The sequence below is a fragment of the Lathyrus oleraceus genome, chromosome 5 (genome assembly GCF_024323335.1).
Source record: "Lathyrus oleraceus cultivar Zhongwan6 chromosome 5, CAAS_Psat_ZW6_1.0, whole genome shotgun sequence".
Taxonomy (NCBI): Eukaryota; Viridiplantae; Streptophyta; class Magnoliopsida; order Fabales; family Fabaceae; genus Lathyrus; species Lathyrus oleraceus.
The window spans coordinates 378,377,711-378,399,298 of record NC_066583.1 but is presented as its reverse complement, the minus strand read 5'-3'; the positions used below and the strand labels follow the sequence as shown (position 1 = coordinate 378,399,298).

The 21,588-nt window shown below is 35.5% G+C and overlaps 1 long non-coding RNA gene across 1 annotated transcript; it reads left to right on the top strand.

Annotated features, from left to right (window-relative positions):
• The first annotated feature begins 2,194 nt into the window (after positions 1-2,194).
• Positions 2,195-15,956, top strand: LOC127084904 (uncharacterized). Its single transcript, XR_007788820.1, has 2 exons — positions 2,195-2,557; positions 15,561-15,956. It is a non-coding gene; the product is annotated as an uncharacterized LOC127084904 (long non-coding RNA).
• Positions 15,957-21,588: the final 5,632 nt, after the last annotated feature.

The following is a 21,588-nucleotide window of genomic DNA, read 5'->3' as shown; positions in this document are numbered from 1 at the left end:
TGTATTTTCAAAAAAAAATTGATTTTTTTTCGAAAAAAATAATTTATTTTTTGTTTTTCAATTTTTTTTTAATATTTGAAATTTTTTATTTTTTTTAAATTAGATAAAATAATTCATTGGATCATTAAAATGTGTTGGATAGATTGGATCAATCCATGCTTATAAATGGATGGATTGCCACCCTATGTTCGAGCAGTTCAACTTACATTTGTGTTCCTTATTTTGCCGTGCCTTTTGTTGAGTTATTTGGGTCAAGCTGCATACCTTATGGAACACCATGCTGACGCCGGCGAGGCTTTTTTCTTATTCTATTCCAAGTGGTGTATTCTGCCAACTTTTCTCATTGCCAATCCTGCGACACTTATTGCAAGTTGGACTATGATAACAGCTACATTTCCCCACATAAAACAGCCAACTGCAACATCGAATAACAGAAATTAAAAAACGAATTAGATATTTCTCAGCCACCAAAACCAACCGCAGCAGAAAACGCACACCACCATCGGCTGCAATAGAACGGCAACGGAACCAAAACCTGCTCTGCAGCAGAACCGACATCAATTGCAGCAGCTGCAGCCCTCCATGAGCAAGACCAACTCAAATCTGTAGCTAAAGCAATGTTTCTAGTTAACCCACCAACCAATCTCCAAACTGACAATTAACGGAAAATTCATTTTATGTTAATAGCGGCATAACAGTCACAACAATCAACTAATCATTTTCAGCAATTCTAACAAAACATCATTTACCCATTCAAGTGATAATTCAATTGGCAATTCAAACTAACATTTTTCTATGACCTGGTCCAATGACCCATTACCTAACCTGCATAACTTTTCCACACAAACCGGAAGCTGTAACACACCGGCATGAAGATCCAATGGAAACTTCAAACCTGCAACAAAACCGGTGAAACAACAACGCAACTCGTAACATCCAAGCCTGCAGAACGTGCACCGTAAAGCACCCTCACAAGCAGCATAAAGCCAACAACACGACACGGAAGTAACTCCAGAACCAACGAGTCCAAAACCAGACCCGGCTACTGATGCTACTCCGTCTAGTGCGTCCATTGCACTTCCTATGACTCATTCCTCTTTCAGTTTCTTCCTTTGTTCTAGTGTCATTTTCTCTGCTTCTAGTGCAACCAACTGTTCTTCCTTGTTAAACTCGTGATAGAAATACTTTATTCTCAAGGTTCCTCGATCCTTCTTATCTTTCACTTTCAGTGTATCAAGCGATGACAAAAACCTCAATTCAATTTCCTTTTCAGTTTCCACTTCCACGTCAATAAGTGGAAATTTTGCTATTCCCAATCATTTCCTTGTTTTTCAGATCATTTTCTTTTATTACAGTCACTCTAAGCATTCCCTGGGGTTTAAGCTCCAGTTCACTAGTATCCACAGGAATTCCACCAAGTGGAACAACAATCCTATGAGGCCATTGGAGCATATCAGTAACAATTGAGTTCACAGTATCGTCAATCATATCTGAAATTCCAGGAAGTGCCGTCAAACTTCCACCAACTGCCTTCAGAGTGTAATCAATCTGAGGCTTCGGCTCGGCAAGTAAGGCAAGAACAACAGTTGAAGGACTTTTTGTCATGCCACAAACTCTAAAAGAAAATGGAGGACCAATGTTGTTTCCTAACTCTGCATCCAATCCAGCTAATGTAATACGAACCTGCTGTGAAGAAGAAACAAGATCGTAATCAAAACCGGCAGCATGCCGAATCAACCCAAGCAATTAGCCAACAATGCGGTCATCTTCTATACCGTTCGGCGCATCTGTAAACAGCTAACAGGGAAAATTAGAATAATAAATTTCTTTTTTCATTTAAGCAGTATAACAGAAATATGGCTCAGCATTCCATTTAAATCCAATGTCATTAACCTCCATATAACTTCTAACAGTCCCATTTCACTTCTAAATTCACTCTACCTCAGTTCCATAACAATTAACCACCACACTTCAACTAATATAACTCGTTTTTCACTAACAAACATCAATAACTCACTAACAAAATTCAACTCGTTTTTCACTAACAAACATCAATAACTCACTAACAAAATTCAACTCGTTTTTCACTAACAAACATCAATAACTCACTAACAAAATTCAATCTAACTGAGAATCTAACAGAGTTAACTGTTTTACCACTTTCCTCTCCAAATTCATTAACGGTAACCGCTGCCCTAACGGAGCTACCCGGACTGCCCCCATTCTGTTACACTATTCTCTCTCTATAAATTCATCCCTCACCCTCATTCACATTTTTGGAGATGCCATTCTGAAATTTCATCCCCATTCTTCACTATACCCTCTCAATTACCGTAACTGTTAGAGCTTCAACATCAGAAGCTCTAACCAGTTAAGCTTCGACCTTCACCACCCTCTCCGTTGCGACGAATCGCACACGCATCTCATGAACAAACGATTCCTACAGGCTAAAGATTGAGGAAGAAGAGAAAGATAGAGGGAGAATAGGATTCGAAGAGGGAGGAAGAGAAAGGGGAGATTTACCTGGACTCCAGTCGCCGTCGCGTCGTCTTCGCCGGTGAGTAACCTATTCCCATAGCCGTTTGCTCCAATCTCGTTACTGAAACGTAGGTGCTAGCTGGGGAAATCAAAGCCCCAACCCCGAGGGCTTCGATTCCAAGAGGTTGCTATTTAATTTCTCGATTTGTTTTCTAGGGTTCCCGTGTAGTCTGTTATGATCCACAAGATTAATGAAAATTGAAGAATTTGGATGCAATATTCTGACTTAGGGTGAGGAAAGGAAGAAGATGTTACATTTGGTTTAGAAATTGGGACTCCGCCGCCGCCAGAGGCGACCTCCGGCGCGGCGAAGGAGAGGACGAGTTATGTTGGAGGGAGTTTCTACGTTTGAATGTCACCCCTGAGCTGGGAACGTGATTGACATGCGGTCCATTTTTGGCATTGCCTTTGTTGATCAATTGGGCTATCTGGCCCAAACTCGGTGCTGTTCACACCCTTCCTTGCATCCACACTCCTGTTTCCTTGGCTTAGATTAATGTTGGGCTTTTGCTAGAACCCAAGCTGGTTTCTCCCTACACCCCCACAGATCAAAGGCCCATTTTCAGTTTTTTTTTATTGTTTTTGCTAGTTATATTTTAGTTAGTTAGAAAATGAGAATTTAACTAGGATTATTAGAAATTAATTAGGTCCATTAGACTCTTAATTATTAATTAGTATATTAGGATTTAAATATTAACTAGAATTCTAACATTAATCCGATTTAATTAGGAAATTAGGATTTTAGGATTAATTATTTCCCTTATGTTCTTTCCTAGAATTTGATTAAAGAAATAGATAAATATAATAGTTTAGAATTTAATAGATTTCTCAATTAGACTTTATAATTAGAATTTTAATTCGATACTCCATAATTGTGAGTAATGACTATTTTACCCTTAGGAGTAGAAATAGCCCATTTTTGCATGTTTCCCTAGTTTTAGGACTTAGAAAATAATTTTAAACAAAAATTAACCCTTTAGGTAGTTGTACACTCAATTCAACTAATTTTTTCCCACCGATTAAGTTGATTAAAGTACGCTTTGATCAACTAAATTCTTTGACTATGCTTAATTCCCCAAGCTTAGTCAAGTGATCAAAAGATCCTTGATCACTTGATAAAGCAAGTCCTTGTGATCAAGATACTGGATACTGGATCCCCAAGTTCAATCAAGATTCAAAGATCAAGATCGAGAGTTCAAGCCATTCAAATCAGTACAAGATATGACTACTATGCAAGCACTACAAAGGTCAAATTCAACACTTGTTAATCATGAGCCTAGTTGTGTGCCATGAGTCTTAAGCAATAGAGAATGAATGGGACTAGAGAAATCCTACCCCCATTCTGAATATCTTTGGGTATGGGACGAATGATCCAATGCTCACTGTATTCACCTCTATTCATAGGCTTTAGCATAACTCGATTCAAGTTGATTAACAAGCCTCTTCATCCTTCAAAGACAACCATTTGTCATGGGAAGCTGCAAGGAAATTCAAATTCAACAATCATCGACTATGATGCAAATTGCATGTCATGAGCCTTAAGTAGTAGAGAAGGAATGAGACTAGAGGATTCCTACCCCCATTCTGAATATCTTTGGGTATGGGACGAATGACCCAGTGCTCATTGTATTCGCCTCTATTCATAGACTTTAATGCAATTTAAATCGAATAATTGATAAGTCTTTCTACACAGATTGAGGATCAGATTGAAGCACAGATTGACGATCAGTCCGGAGATCAGACTTCCACCATTTAGGGTTTCTCTTTCTATCCTTTTGTTCTCCCAGGAAAACTAAAACCGTTTTGTGAATAAATTCAAAAACAATTAACCCTACGATTAGGATTGTACGACACGAGCCTTAAGCGATGGAGAAGGAATGGGACTGGAGAATTCCTACCCCCATTCTGAATATCTTTGGGTGCGAGACGAATGACCCAGTTGCTCACTGTATTCACCTCCATTCATAGACTTTAGTGCGATTCAAATCATGAATCTCATTTCAGAATAAAATCAAACTCACCTCATCAAACTCAGTTTTTCCTTTGGGCTCTTTTTCAGTTTAAAACTTTTTCAGAAAGGGCGTGTTACTTCCGTTTGTAGCGGTAAATTCATGACCATCAAGCTATGGATAAGCTAGAAGTCAATAAAACCAGAGTCGCCACCACGCTTTTATTGTTTCCAAGGGAAAAGGGAAAAGTACTAACAAAACCCAAAAATAAGAAGTTTTCAAATCAAAACTAATAAAATGGCAGAGATTACAGGTAAGGGGGTTGGTTACACAAAGGGAAGGTGTTAGCACCCAAAGTGTCCTAGGTACTCCTAGGGAGCCCTTTCTTGTGTGCATATGTGTTTTTGTATAAAATGATGTTTGCAATAAATAGAGTGAGGGGGTGAGAAAAGAATTCATTAATTATATTTTTGTGTTTGACAAGACCTTCGGACTTGTGCCTACGTACCAACATAAAAATGAGGGATCAAAACCTCGTAGTCTGTGGTATCAATTTCAAAGTGAGTGGATTGCTTTTAACAAAATTTAAGTTTAGCAAAGGCATCAGAGGCCTAAAATTGGTTTGAATGAGTGTTAGTTCTTTTTGGCTTTTGAAATTTTAAGTCAAGTATAGTTAAGTTTATTTACAAATTTGATTAAGAAAAGAGTTTAAAAATTCAATGGCATAAGGCCAAAGTTTCTAATTTTGCAAAGAGTCTAAGTTTAGAAATCATAAACAAAGAAGATTTTAAAAGGAGGGAGAGATTTTTTAAATTAAAGAAATGGGGAGGAGATGAAAAGACTAATCCTAAGCACAATTTTAAAAGTTAAGAGTTGAAAAGATCTGACCAATGGGCTGCAATCCAATAGACAAGAATGTCATATAGAAACCCAAATTTTCCTTGGACTTTAGAATCAAGCAATATCAATACACAAATAGCAAGATGAAAGCAAGGCATCAAATAAAGATAGCCACATCCAAGCTTAGCAACTCCATGATCTTCTTCAAAAACTCCCAAGTATCAGATGAAGTCAGAGATAGACATTAGGCACAGGTTCAAAGTAACAACTTCAATAAGATCATGTAGCAGATGAACTCAAAAAGGACCACAATAATTGCTTCAGATGAAGTTCACTTCACAAGCACTTGGTTTCATGAAAGTTGGCATTGGCCAAGCCCTTTTGCATAGGCAGTGTTGCCTAATTCTAAGTCCATTGTCTCAGATCAAATCCAACAGTCCACATAAAATGTTTTTTAGGGCTTTTGTTCTTATTATGTACATTAAGGTCAAGAGACCACAAAAACAAACAAGTATATACAAACACAATATATCACAAATTATGGCCCAAAGGGACAAAGTGAAAATGACATTAAAGTAAACAAATTGAATGGTATGAATAATGACAAATGAATAAAGCTTGAAATTAAATGTTAGTTGTTAGTTGATTAGAAGTTAGTATTACTTTTGTTTTGTATTGTTTAAGTCATTCTTTGGAGAACACTCAACCCACTATTCGCAAGCATGGATCCTTGAACCAAGACATCTTCCAAAGGAAGGAAAAAAGGTCAAGTTTCCACACAATACCATGAAAGATGGGAGACTTACAATCTCACTTACTAGAATGATATGCCTTTTGTGTCACAAATTTAGCGCTATGTTAAGCAATCGTAATTGGACTTATGTAGAAGTCACAACTATTTGAGGTCGGGCAATAGAATTTTGGTGTTAATGCATGTTAGAGACATAGTATAATGGACTATGCTCATGTAACATACCACACACAAAAAGAATATGCAAAAGTGGTGGACCTAATCTCATCCATACTCATGTTGATTTTGCAATCAACTAGCCTTAGGATATAGAGATATCATAGGTCCATGACATGAATGGATAAAGAAAGGAAATGAGATGAAGAGGGAGGGGAAATGGAATCAACACAAATTGGTAAAAGGAGAACTTTTACCAAATTAAGATAATTCATTCATTTTGGGAGATGAAATGTACATTTCATCAATCCCCTAAATTCAATGATCTTAACTTAACAAAGTCAAATCAACTTTGACCAAGGCCCAATAGCACAAGTCAATTAAAATGGCTCAACACAATTTATTTGGCATTTAAACAATTAAAAATAATTAAAATATGCATTAACTTAAATTATGGTTGGTCAATTTCCTAAAACCTCATCAAAACATCAAAGAAATGACCATGAGATTTATCATAGGTCAAACAAGGTCAAAGGACCTTGGAGAAAAAATTTCATCATTTTTGGAAACTTAAAACTATTTTAAACAAATAAAAATATTCACAAAAACAATTAAATCATGAAAAATATTAATAATGATCTAAAAAATAATTTTAATTCAGAAAATGATATAGGAATTTATTTAAATTTTTTGGGTGAAACTCTCATATTTTTTGGATCAATATTAAAATTAATATGAATTAATGAAAATAACACAAATAAAATGAAAATCAAATAATCAGAAAAAAACGTGGACCACTTTATCTCCCTCATTAATTGAGGTGGCAAATCAAGTGGCCACAAGCACACATTCCCTGGTGGACTTGAGTCAGCGCGCCACAAACCAGGTAATTAAAACCAACGCTCATGATTAAAACATTTTAAGAAGATCATGTGGCTCTAGACCTTGCCAACCCACCACCGGAGCAAATCTCTGGTCACCTTCTCAGGAGAGCCTCGCCGGACTGGTCCAATCATAACCATCACTAAAATAAAAAAGGAGAACATGATTTTAAAGTAAAAATGGCACTGAGCACGAATCTGGCCTCAATGTTGGTGTAAGCCCTAGAGGCCAATACTTTTGGTACTTGTATCGAATTATTTATTAATAATAAAAGGCATTTTCTTTATTATGATTGATTAATAAAGTCCCTGGAATAGATAGTCCGTTTAATGTATTAAGTGTGACTTAATCATGAGAACACATTAAACATAAGGACACTATTCTTAAAGTATCCGTAGTCGAGCTTTAGTGTGAAGTGGGATAACATTAAAGCATTAAGACTATTATGTTTGTAGACTGATGATCACATCTTATGGATCATGGATAAAGAGTTATCAAGTCTTAAACATAGGTATGAATATTAGGAGTAATATTTATACCGGATTGACCCGCTATGAGAATACTATATAGAAAGTTATGCAAAGTGTCATAAGTTATTCTCATGGTGATAATGGTGTATACCACTCTTCGACCTGAAACCACTATGCACCCTAGATGTAGAGTCGAGTGCTTTATTGTTGATCAAACGTTGTCCGTAACTGAATAACCATAAAGACAGTTGATGGGTACTCCACGAAGCATGCTGAGGGACATGAGTGACCTAGATGGAATTTGCCCATCCTGCATAACAGGATAAATGTCTATGGGCCCAATATTGAACTGGACAAGGATGACACGGTCTATGCCTTGTGTTCAATATAGACATAAGGGCAAATGGGTAATTATACACATAAGTATTATCACAGAAGGTTTTGTTAGATCACATGACATTTTCGTGTCTTGGGTAGCAGTGATGTGTTGCTAGATACCGCTCAGTGTTTATTATGTTAAATGCGTGATTTAATATAATTGTCAACGTCACGAAAACCTACAGGGTCACACACAAAGGACGGATTGATGAGAGATAGAGTAACTAAGGAATACCGTAAGGTACGGTGCCCTTAAGTGAATTATAGAACATCGTAAGGTACGGTGTACTTGAGTAGAATACGAAATATGGTAAGGTACCATGGGCTTAAGTGATTTTGGGCATATTATAAGATATGGGCCAAAATACACTTAAGTGGGCCTTTTAGCTTGAAGCCCACACAAGTGGTTCTATAAATAGAACCCTTGTGCAGAAGCATTAATTGCGGTTGCATTATTTCGTTTTCTCTCTCTCTCTCTCTCTCTCTCTCTCTCTCTCTCTCTCTCTCTCTCTCTCTCTCTCACTCAAAGCCTTCATTCGTACCAGCTAGCACTGAGATTGAAGGAATCCGTTCGTGTGGACTGAGTAGAGACGTTGTCATCGTTCAACGTTCGTGATCGCTTCGTGGATCTGCATCAAAGGTTTTGATCGTCACAAGAGATCTGCACCAAAGGTTCTAATCGTCAAAAGAGGTAAATATTCTATCACTGATCATGACCATTCGTAAGGATCTCTAAAGGAGAAAATTTTAATTTCCGCTGCGTTTTGGATCGCAATTCTCCTTCACTCAATTCATCCTAACTCCAAGTATATTGAGAGATACAAGGAGTTGAAATTTGAGGTGCATGATCTGAGTTGCTTCGATTTGACCTCAAAGCAACTCAATTTTGTTGCCTACATTGGTAGGACTTCAGACAACCAAGGATCCAAGAGAATTATGGAGAATTGAGTGAGAATCGAAGAGATGATTTTTTTTGGAAAATACCTTCAATGCAGGTCTGGATTCACTTGTTCTTGCTTTGGCTCGTGCTTGATCTTGTTCAGGAAGCTTGCAGAAGTAGATTAGGATGCACAAAAGGCCTTGGATCCCTGGAGTTTTGAATCTCAAAACAGTGAGATTCAAACTCAATTTCATAAGGAAATTCTCAAGATTATCCTCTCAAATGGAAGGGTTTGGGGTTTGGGATCAAAGCTGGCGTGAAGGAGTCCTCAATTCTGAACCTAGAGACCTCTATTTATAGCTGCATCAAGTATTATTTGCACCTTGCAAGTGAGTTTCCAAAATTAGCAATGAGTGATGCATGTGTGTATCGTATCTCGAAAAATACGATCCCTCGCTATGGTCGCGGAAAAAATTATGTTCAAACGGAGTCGCCATCGAACTTTATTTATCCCAATGAAGGAATAGGAAAATATCGATAAAATCTTTAGAAAATGGAATAATGGTCGTCGCAACCATATTCGGGTTCGGGAGTGGATTACGTAAGGGGAAGGTATTAGCACCCCTTACGTCCGTTGTATTCAACGGGAACCTTTTAGTTCTAATTTGTATTTCGTATGTTAATTTTTTGTTTGTTATATTTGGGTTATAAAATATTAGAAATTGAAATGGATGAGAACCTCAGAAAGGGAAAGGGGAGGTTTTTTATTAGTGTGCTTGCGAAGATACAACAATCTCCTGCCTACGTATCCTTAAATAAGGAAATCAGAGCATTCGTAGTTCGGGGAACTACGGTTGGTAGGTGGTTTTTAATGAACAATTGTGTGATCGCGTTCTAAAGGCTAAACTCTGGCTTGTCTACTCTCGGCGGAGGCTTAAGCATTGGTTTGTTGTGCGCATTAGAAGGATTAACAGTGTTCCTTTTTTGAAAAGAGTTTTGGTCACACAGGGGTGACAAGTTGGATTAATATGTTTGACGTTTTGATTGGTTGAGATGTTTTTGGTTGGATGACGATTACTCGGATAGTTGAGTAAGACAACTCATATCCTAACAGTCGGGAAAGGGAGTAGAAGACTCTAGACCACTTTCTTTTTCATCCTTAATTATAGAAAGGATTTGATAATAGTTAAAGTGTTTTGAACGGATGACGAATACTCGGATAATCGAGTAAGACAACTCGTATCCTAATAATCGGAAAAGAGAATAGAAGACTCTAGACCGCTTTCTGTTTCATCTGAATATTTATGAAAATAAGGTTGTATATGGTTGATGTTTTTAGAATAAACGACAAGTGCTCGAATGGCTAAGTAAGACAACTTATATCCAAGCATTTGAGAAGAGGAATTAAAAACTCAAGACCATCTCCTTTTTCGTATAGCTTTGATTGATTTATTAATTTGCGAAAAAATGACAATTGTTCGACTGACCGAGTAAGAGAACTCGTATTCAAACAATTGAGGAGAGAAGTTGAAAACTCAAAGTCATCTCCCTTTTCATTTAGCTTATTATGAAAATAATTTGATTTAATCGGGTTTAGAAGTTTGTAGAGGAACGACAATAATTTGACTAACCAAGTAAGAGAACTTGTATTCAAATAGTCGTGGAGAAAAAATTGAAGACTCAAAGTTATCTCCCTTTTGGTTCCTTGTTATAAAAGGATTTGACTTGTTTGTGCTTAAATGGATTAGAAATGACGACCATTTGACTAACCGAGTAAGAAAACTCGTATTCAAATAATCGAGGAGAGGAGTTGAAAACTCAAAACCATCCCCTTTTTTATTTTCAAATGAAGTGTTGTTTAAATGTGATTAAGTATTTTAATTTAACTTTTATAAAGAATATTCGATGTCGGATCGAGGTTTTAGAATTTGCATTTTTGTGAATGAATTGAACTACTTCAGTGTATTGTTCTTCTACTCGATTAAATAAAATCGAATAAGTCCCATTGTAAGAAAGCCCAATAGTAAGCTATGTGAGGTTGATGGCGATGCTAAAAGCGATCGACTTACAGAGGTGTTTTGAAAATGGACTCGATTTTGAATCGAGAAATATGTGATTTATTTTGAAATCGGCTCGGATTATTTTAAAATTGATGAAAGCGACGTGATTTTGTCACAATTATAACATGTCATTTCGTGTACACTCAAGGTTCGATATAAACAAATAGATAAAAAATAATCATGCACATACACTCCTCAGGATAAATAAACATCTAAATTATGAAGGACACTTGTGATTCTATAATCAATTAATTAATTGAATGTTTAACGAATTATTTTATTTTAATTAAATAATAAGTAGTAATAAAAAAATGAATATAACCAAATAATTAAATATTAATAATGATAACAACCATATAATTGTGTATTTACTTTTTAAAAATTAATAATAATAATAGTAATATAATTACACATTTACTATATATAAAAAAAAACATTAACAATGGTATTATTTATGAAAATTTACCAATCCATTCTAAAGCAAAAAAGTTTCCAACCAATACACTGTACTATATGTACCACACGATTACCAACTTATACATATTCTATGCTATATATAAAAAACAAAACAATTTGTCTATCATTCTTATGTATGAATGCATAGTTAACAAACTATATATCAATTTCAAGAACGAATATGAATCAGTAGTAAAATTTAACATAAAAATGCAAAAACAAACTATAATATCCAACATACACTGCAATATTTCAATGTTTCTAAATACTAAAACAAAATTCAATGTTTAGAATAGAATTCACTGCACAGCCACACATTTCAATGTTTAAAGTTCAAAATATTAAAACAAAACAACACCCACCCTACAATGCTTCAATGTTCAAACCGATATTAATCACAATTAGCCAAATCAATAACAAATTGCATAATCGATATAGTAAAATAGCAGAAACATGATGGACATTCAACATCAAAAGATTACCGACGTCGGCTTTAGATGTCGGACTTGTTGAACTCAAACAAGATAAACAAACAAGATCAAAGCCAACATTATTACTAAACAAATCAACGTAATACCGGATAAACAGAGTTGTCAAAATCAGAATCGAATGTTTTGCCGTGAGTTATCACTGTTGGGTGGTTATTGTTGAGTTTTGCTTAGTGTAAGTTGAAGCTAAGAAATTTATAAATTTGGACTTGAAGGGTTTGATAACATCATACCTCACGGGAATGCATTCATAACGATTTTCTCCTTCGTATGGAGCTTGGAGAAACCAATTCACAGAAGGTACAGTGATAAGGAAATCTGGACAGCCGTGAAGTAGATCCAAGAGCACCTATAAGTGTTCCCTTTTATAGCATGGACTGGATTTCCTAGCTCTTCACACTATCATCATTTTTCATAGAACTCTTGTGATCAAACAATTCCAGCTGAGTAAAACCGTATTCATGAACCCGAGTGGCTATGAAGCAACGAAATATATTGGCAAAAAAAAAACAGATCTAGATATTCACACCATCAATAGCATGCTCAAGGTTTCCAAGATCTAGAAATCAATTTCTCCTTGATTTGGAAAGTTAAACCATGTTCCGATTATATGCAAGTGCAGACTCAGGGGGAGAAGAACTCGTCAAAAAAAGAAGGCATGTTGTCTTTGGAGGGGTGGCGATTTAATGGAGGTGCGAGGTCGGAGAGAGGAAAGTTTAAATTTCGTGTGAGTGGTTCGGTGAGGAATCACAGCGAGGATGGTAAGCTAGGACGTTGGTCAGTCAGAACAGTGGCGGAGGATTGTTTTGGAATTGGAAGAGTTTGGTTTTTGTGTGTTGAAGTGGAGATGAAGGAAGAAGAAGGTTATGGTGGTGGCTTGCGTTTCGTGGACGGAGATGTGTGGTGTCGAAAGGAGGTTGAACACAGTGGTCGGAGGCGGAAGAAGATGATTCCGGTCGTGAGGTTCCGCGACGACGGTGGTTTTCGTGGCTGCAATAGGTTATGGTGGATGGTGGTTGTTAGGTGATGAGTGGAGCGGCGACGAGGGTTTGTGTTGAGAGAGAGAGCTTCATGGGAAAGAAGAAAAAAATCCTTTCTTTTTCGTTTTCCTTTTTTATTACAGTATTTAGCAGAGAGAGTCTGTGAGAGTGATGGAGGAGTGTATGGTAAGCGCTTCTTTTCAAGAAGAAGAGGAGTATTTTTTGTTTCTTCTTGCTGTTACCGTTGGCCAAGAGAGAGTAAATAGAGCTAGCTGGCATCTAACTTCTCTTTCCAATTTTATTACCGTTGGAGTGTGTGGAGAGAGGAGACCCAATTTGTTTGCCAACTGTCAAAAGAAATCCCCCAAATCTTGAATGCTAGATGTCCATTGGCAAAAGGGATCCAATGCTAACTTAATATTATTTTATTTATTAAAGAAAATAAGTATATTAAAAATTCATTATCCAAATTCAAACTAAGTAAATAGAGAAAATTCTAATTAATTAATTTGGATATTTGGACAAAGAAAAAACAAAATAAAATGACTGATTAGGAATAAAAGTCGGGCGAAAATTTGCCTGAAAAATTAAATCGGACGCACTAAAATGATCAGCACAAAATATACTTATTGAAAAAATACAGCGTTTCTTCAAATTCTGAAATAAATTTGCACCGGTTAAAAGGCTCAGGCAGGTCAAAACGCAACCGAAACAGCCGCTGAAAAATACAACGAACACACCAGGTTAAACTACGGGAACCGTAAATTAATAATACTGGCGTCTGCAATTTTAATTTTGAAAATCTTTTTACCTGCTGATTTGTGCACGTTCTTGAGAAATGATTCAACCGATTTGTGTGTATTTTCAATAAATTTATTCTGACTGATATTTTAGTTATTATTCATGATGGAATGCATGTCATGTTGTGCATATGATGCAAATTAAAAATGAAATTGATTTTACAAAAATTTAAATATGCCCGGACAAAATTGGGGTATGACAGTGTGCATGGGCGTGTATATGCCCATGAGATCATTCATTTAGGTCCATAATTGAGTGTGAGCAAGTCTGGAATCAACTTGGAATGCAAGGCAAATGTATATGGAAGTTTGAAGTTTGAACTTTGCCAAATGATGATGAAATGTTCAAGCCATGCGCAACCCATTTAAATCTTGTCCAAAATGGATAAAATTGGACTTTTTGGAAAGTTTAGATAAAGAGGAACAACTTTCATGTTGAACACTTTTCCATTTGAAGCTTGTATCATGATGAATCTTGAGGTGGAAAATTTGGGAATTTTAACATATCAAGTTTTTTTCGAAATGTCAAGCCATATGTTCACTTATTCCACCTTGGCTAACTTATTGTGTGAGCTTCAAATGAGAAACGTTCCTTAATCAAAGTTGTATCTATTTCAAATACCTTCAAAATGGTCAAAAATTTGACCTCATTTGGATTTAATATGAAGTAGTTATCCATTTTTGAAGTTGAGGAAAATCATTTTTGAAGTTTGAATATTATAATATATGTGTTTCAAAGAATAAATACAAACAAATTTTACCTCTCCATTCCACACGTGCTTAGCAGCATGGTTTGCATACAGAGGCGATAATGAAGTGTCCTAGAGGCCTTATCCAAATTCCTCAAGGACGAAAGCATCGACATCATGTGCATCAACACATACTTGTGGAGCTTCCAAGGAAACAACAGGTGACACTTGCATCTGAGAAGACCAAGCTGGAGACACCTGAACTCCAAAACTAGACGCATCCACAAAAAATGAACTGGCACCTACTGGTGGTCGCGAGGTTCAAGCTCTCTCCCGAAGAATAGATGCATGTTAGGACACTCTACCATGCCTCAATCATTTTTGTTTTTTCACAAGGGTACGTGCGCACCACTAATGGTGCCAAAACTAATGCCCATGAAGTGGAATCCAATGAATGAAGTTCTATTATATGGATTAAAAAAGTTGGAATGGTGTGAGATGTGATAAGATTTAACACATCAAAATTTAGATTTAGACTTTATTCCTTAAAAATTCAATTTTTGGTACGTTTAATGATTTTTTTATTTTTTTATTGTTATTTAGAAAAATAAAATAAAGATGCTAAATTTGTTAGTACGAAAATATTAAAAATAATCGGAATATAAAGGGTTAGAATTGTCTAAGAGATTTCGGGGGAGGGTGTTAGTAATAAAATGAAAAGTTAAAGGGGGTTGAATGGAATTAAAAATAAATTAGGATTAGTTGTTATAAAAAAAGGGAGAGAATGAGAAAGGGAAAAGGGAATCTACATATTTTCTTGAGAGAGTGAAAGAAAGGAGGCAAACACTAACAACAAATTGTGCAAGGAGAAGATTCTCCCATCACCAAAAACTCAAGAATTTTTTTGCATAGATGAGGTAAGGGAGGAGATTGTTTTATAATCGGATTGTGTTTGTGATAACTTCGTGTGATGCTTGTGAGTTCATAGTTAGTATTGGGAATTAGGTTCTGAATTGAGGATTTTAACATGTGGGGTTTAAGGCTGAATGATCTATGAATACACCATGAATGTATGTTTGAAAAATCATATTTTTATGATTATCTATTGTTTATTATACCTTAAGGCCCTGAATTGGTTGTTTGAAATATGCATGTTGTGTGTATATGATGATTTTTGTATGCTTATCTTTGTGTTGGATTGAAAAAGTTGCGTTCTGGTGCTTTTTCCTGTAAAAAAATGCAGAACTTTGCATTCTAGGCGCAATGATGACTGTCACCGCTGGTGACGGGCTGACCTCCATTGCCTCAAAGTGGAAAAAAGACGAGTTACCATGGTGATAGGTGTCAGCCCCTGTGACGGGCGTCACTAGTGGTGATAGGTTTCCCTTCATGCCCCATGACACACGTCACTCTCCACCTTGCTATGGATTTTTGGCCAAAACGGAAAACAACATAACTTGAGTTCTTAACTCCGTTTGAGATAATGTCATATGCGTTAGAAAGCTAATGCATAAACCTATCCCATGGTAGATGTTTTAAGATGATTTTGTGTACAAATACATGAATAAAAAATAACTACGTAATATTGTGTAATATTTTAGGACATAAGTTCAATGTTTTGATAATACGTTATTGTGAACCAAGTTGTGTATGATGAGTGATTATGCGAATACCCTTAGGACATAAGTCCAGTGTTTGATAAAGTACTTGTGAATCCCTAATATGACAATTATGTTGAAGGATTGATAAGAACTAGTGCTTCATTATGTTGAAGATTCGATAAGAACTAATGTTGATTTTGTTTAGGTTCATAAGAGCCGGTGTTGTAGCCTAATTGGATGTGTTATTAGGTTCGCAAGAACTGGTGTTAGCTTTAACCAGAAGATTGCATTTGTTTGAAGCATCATGCTTCATATATTTCGGAGTTAGGTTAGGACATTGATCTGGTGTTAGGACTTCAGTGCGATGTTTTAGAACTTCGGTCCAGTGTTTTAGGATTTCAGTAAAATAACTCTAAATGTGGTGATGGTACCACATGCATGGAAGTAGAGAAGATGGGCATTGCATGTTTATTCTTGTATATGTTTCGTGATATTGTGTGATTGTGATTAATTACGAATGATGTGTGTGTATGTTAAACGTTATCCTAGCTATTATTATACCACATAATTTTATAGAATGTATTCTTACCTCTTTTCATTATGTGTCCCTCTATGTGAAACCTTGTGCATATTATTCTCAGGATGAGATTGAGGAGTGATTGTTGTTGTTGTTAATGGAAATTGGTGTAGATGACCATTTCGACTACTTGCCTTGCTTTTATATTTAGTCGGATCTTAAGTCAGCTATTACTTTATTTTGGAATAACAACTCTGATATTGTAACATTGGGGTTTGGATTGTGTCGATGCTAAAGGTTCCAAATGTGTGAAGTTTGAAAAGTGGTATGCACCCTGAGATCAAGTAGTTTATTGAATATCAAGAGATTCGTCATTTTTCAGGGTTGGTTAACAATTGTAGGATTTATGATGAAGATAGTAGAGCAAGATCTATTCATTATAAGAGCGTGAATACCCAAAAGGATAAGGAACTTTGTAATAAGAATCGTGGCAAGCCTTATGTAATCCCAAGTGCCAAAGGAAATCAAAAATCTGTAGCTAGAAATGGAAATGAACTAGTTATCTTTCAACCATGTTCACATAAATTATTTTAGTAATACTATGTAGTTTCTTGAGTCATAAGAGAGTAAGGTTAGAGGTTTATTATTTCCAACCAAGTAGAGATATCCTTTAAACAGGATACTTAAGTTCTCATGATGCTAGTTTCACTTAAAGTAGAGAGCGAAACTTTGATGATTTTCCGCCCGAGCGTGAAGTAGAATTCGTAAAAGATTTATTACCCAGTACTAGATCTATATCCATGGCACCGTATAGAATGTATGCATTGGAATTGAGTGAGCTTAAGAAGAAGCTAAAGGATCTATTAGAAAAGAAATTTGCCAATGATATTGCTTAAAAAGAAAGATGGGATCATGAGATTATGTGTGGATTACCGAAAGTTAAATAAAGTCACTATTAAGAATCGGTATCCTCTTCCGAGGATTGATGATCTTATGGATCTTTTGGTGAGAGCTCATGTGTTTAGAAAGATTTATCTAAGGTCAGGATACCATCAGATTTGGGTGAAGTTAGAAGATATTCTTAAGACTATGTTCAGAATCCGTTATGGCCATTGTGAGTATTCGATTATGCCTTTCGGTGTGTCTAACGAACTAGGAGTATTCTTGGAGTATATGAATATGATTTTTCACCCTTATTTGAATTTGTTTGTCGTGGTGTTCTTAGTTGATATTCTTATGGACCTTAAGGGACAAGAAGTTGTATGCTAAGTTTTCCAAGTGTGAATTTTGGTTAAGGGAGGTAAGTTTCCTTGGACATGTAATCTCTAGTGGTGGAATAATATTGGATATGTCTAAAGTAGACACATTGTTGCAGTGCAAGACGCCTAAGTTGGTGACTGAGATCATGAGTTTTTTTAGGGTTGGCTGGTTATAATAGGAGGTTCGTAGAAGGTTTCTCAAAGTTGGCTTTGACTTTGACTCAGTTAACTTGGAAGGGTTGAGCTTATGCATGGGATGTTCAATGTGAAGAGAGTTTCCAAGAGCTCAAGAAGAGATTGACATCAGCGCCGATCTTTATTCTACCAAGTCTAAGTGAATCTTTTATGGTATATTGTGATGCATATAAATTGGGATTATGTGGTGTGGTTATGGAGATGGGTTAAGTTGTAGCTTATGCTTCTAGACAACTCAAGACTCATGAAAGGAATTATCCTACCCATGATTTGGAGTTAGTAACAACAATTTTTGTGTTTAAAGTCAAGAGGAATTATCTTTATGGGTCGATATTTGAGGTTTTCAGTGATCAGAAGAGTCTGAAGTATCTGTTTGACCAGAAGGAGTTGAATATGAGGCAGAGAAGATGGCTGGAATTTTTGAAGGATTATGATTTCGAGTTGAATTATCACCAGAGTAAAGATAATGTTGTAGTGGGTGACTTAAGTAGAGAGTACTTGCATATGTCGAAGTTAATGGCCAATGAGATAGATTTAGTTGAGCAATTTAGAGATCTAAGTTTGGTATGTGAGATAACGCCAAAAAGTGTGAAGTTGGGTATGTTGAAATTAACTAGTAATGTATTAGAAGAAATCAAGGAGAGTTAAAAGTTGGATTTGTGCTTGATAGACCAATTGGTAGTAACCAATAAAGGAAAAGGAATGTATTTCAAAGTTGATGATAATGTGATTATGAAGTTTCCGGACATGGCTTGCATGCCAGATATACCAGAACTTAAAAAGAGGATTTTAGAAGAAGGACATATGAGTGGTTTGAATATTCATCCAAGAGGTATAAAGATGTATCAGGACCTTAAGAGAATATTTTGGTGACCAAGTATGAAGAAAGATGTTGCAGAGTTTGTGTATTCTTGCTTGATTTGTCAGAAATTGAAGATAGAACATCAAAAGCGATATGGATTGATGCAACTTTAGTATTTTTGAGTGGAAGTGAGATAATATCTCCATATATTTTGTAGTGGGTTTCCCTAGAACCGCTAAAGGAAGTGATTCAATTTGGGTTATAATGGATATGCTAACTAAGTTAACTCATTTTGTTTCGATAAAGATTACTTACCCATTGCAGAAGCCAGCCGAGATTTATATATGTGAGATAGTGAGATTACATGGAGTTCCCTCTAGCATATTTTCAGACAGAGATTTGAGGTCCACACCGAGATTTTGGGAAAGTTTGCAAGAAGCCATGAGAACCAAGCTAAGGATAAGTTCTGCTTACCATCCACAGACAGACAGTCAGACAAAAAGAACTACCCAATCCTTAGAAGATCTATTTAGAGCTTGTGCTCTAGATTAAAGAGGTAGATGTGATAGTTACTTTACGCTAATTGAGTTTACTTATAAATAATAGTTTCCAATTATAGTATAATTATGACACATTTTGAAGCCTTATTTGGTAGAAGGTGTATACCACATTTATGTTGGTATGAATCCGGTGAAAGCGTTTTACTAGGACCTAAAATAGTGCAACAGACTACCAAAAAGGTTAAGATTATTTAGAAAAATATGAAGGCAACACAAAGAAGATAGAAAAGTTATCATGTTAAGAGAAGAAACGCCCTCGGATTTCAAGAAGGAGATCATGTGTTCTTGGGAGTCACTCTGGTGACTGGGGTTGGTCGGACGTTGAAGTCTCAAAAGCTCACTCCTCGATTTATTGGTCCTTATCAAATTCTTAAAAGAGTCGACGAAGTTGCCTATCAATTTACATTACCCCATCTCTCTCAAACCTCGATAGCTTCTTCCATGTCTCTCAGCTTCGCAAGTATGTTCTTGACTCGTCTCATGTGATTCAATCAAATGATGTGCAAATAAGAGATAACCTAACTTATGAAACATCACCCTTGCAAATTGAAGATCGAGAGGTAAAACATTTAAGAGGAAAGTAAATCCCCAATATTATAAATTATAAATTTGGTAACACCATATTACTATGGTCGTTTAAGCAACTGTAGTAATAAATCATCTTAACACGTCATAATTTATTTTTATTTTATTAAAAGACATTTCATCACGGTTCATAATAACAACCATGGTGATAGATGAAAGGTTACATGCTTCGAATCCTATCACCAATAATTTTTTTTATTTCTTTTGTTACAAGAAGGGCTTGTCTGTATACTTTTATAAATATATTAAGATTAAAACACCTATCGCCATGGTTAGTACCAAAAATAGTTGTGAATTTACATTTTATTATGGTTTTTATTACCAACCATGACGAAAAGTGTTACATATATATATAAGCGAAGTTATGAAGATTCAATAAAGAATATTCGTCTCTCTCAAAACACAAGCCCTACAATCTCTCTCTTCTACATCCAACGAACTCGTCTTTCTTCTTCTTCCATAGAACTCGTAACATCTTTCTCATCCACATTCAGCAACCTCGTCTCTCTTCTTCTTCCATAGAACATGTCTTTCTTCTTATTCATACTAGAAGGTAATCAAGTTCAACACTGTTTCTTCCTCTTCTTCTTCTTCTTATTATTATTATTATTATTATTGTTATTACTATTATTAATGCATTCTGGAAGTAATATGGTTTATGGATCGTAGGCGATATGATCATGGAATTTCCTGTAATTAGAAGTCATTTCCCATAGACTGCGTCATTCTTCCGTGATGGAATCAGAGTTGTGCTTGATTAATGATGATGAACTCCTGATAAGGTGATGTTAATCTTCGATACAACGACACAATGATGGAATTGTAAGGTTAGCACTACAACACCCAAGTCAGTTACAAAATCCAAGATGAGTGAAGTCAAATTATGATATCACAAAAGTGTGCCTTAAGTCTCACATGTTGATTCTATATGTTGGATAATTTTTATTGGGCTTTGCATCGTTGGGCTGGATATTTGGATCTTGGCCTATTAGGCCTTTTGCCGACCTAAACAAGATTGTCTTATGTTGCAATAATTATGCATTAGCTTCTGAGTCACTAAAGACTTAGTATGAGGTATGTATAGATGCCAAATGGATTTTTTTCCAAGAAGGCTTAACGTGATCCTTCCTGATACGGTTGTAGGATCTTTAGAAGACAGATCACCATTTGCAAATCATGTCCAAATGAGTTCATTAGCAGTAGTATTAATGACAAGTTTATCTTTAAAATATCTTCAATAAGAGCCAAAATGGACAAGCCATGAGGAATGTTCGAACTGATATCTTGGATAATTGAATTAACCTTATCAATTTGCATAAATTGAATATCCACTAGCAATACTAGGTGTGAATATTTAATTTTGTATTACAACCAATTAAATTTTCATAAGTCAATGTCATTTTCATTATCAACCTGCCAACTATTATGTTTCTCTAGAAAGGAAAAAAAATGTTTAGTGTTAAGTCATGTTGAAGGAAAAATATGAAGAATGATTGCTTCACCATAAAAATAAATAATTATTGAGTTATAAATATTTATTTCAAAAAATGATTGTCCCTAAAAATATGTGTACATTAAAGGGAGGCATGTGATTTAAAATATATACAAACCCAAGTCTTCTTATTTCTTTACTATAGTTATAAGGGTTGTGAACTAAAAAATAATTTTTGCATTATAAATATTGTTAAAAGTATGATTGTTCGTAATATATATATATATATATATATATATATATATATATATATATATATA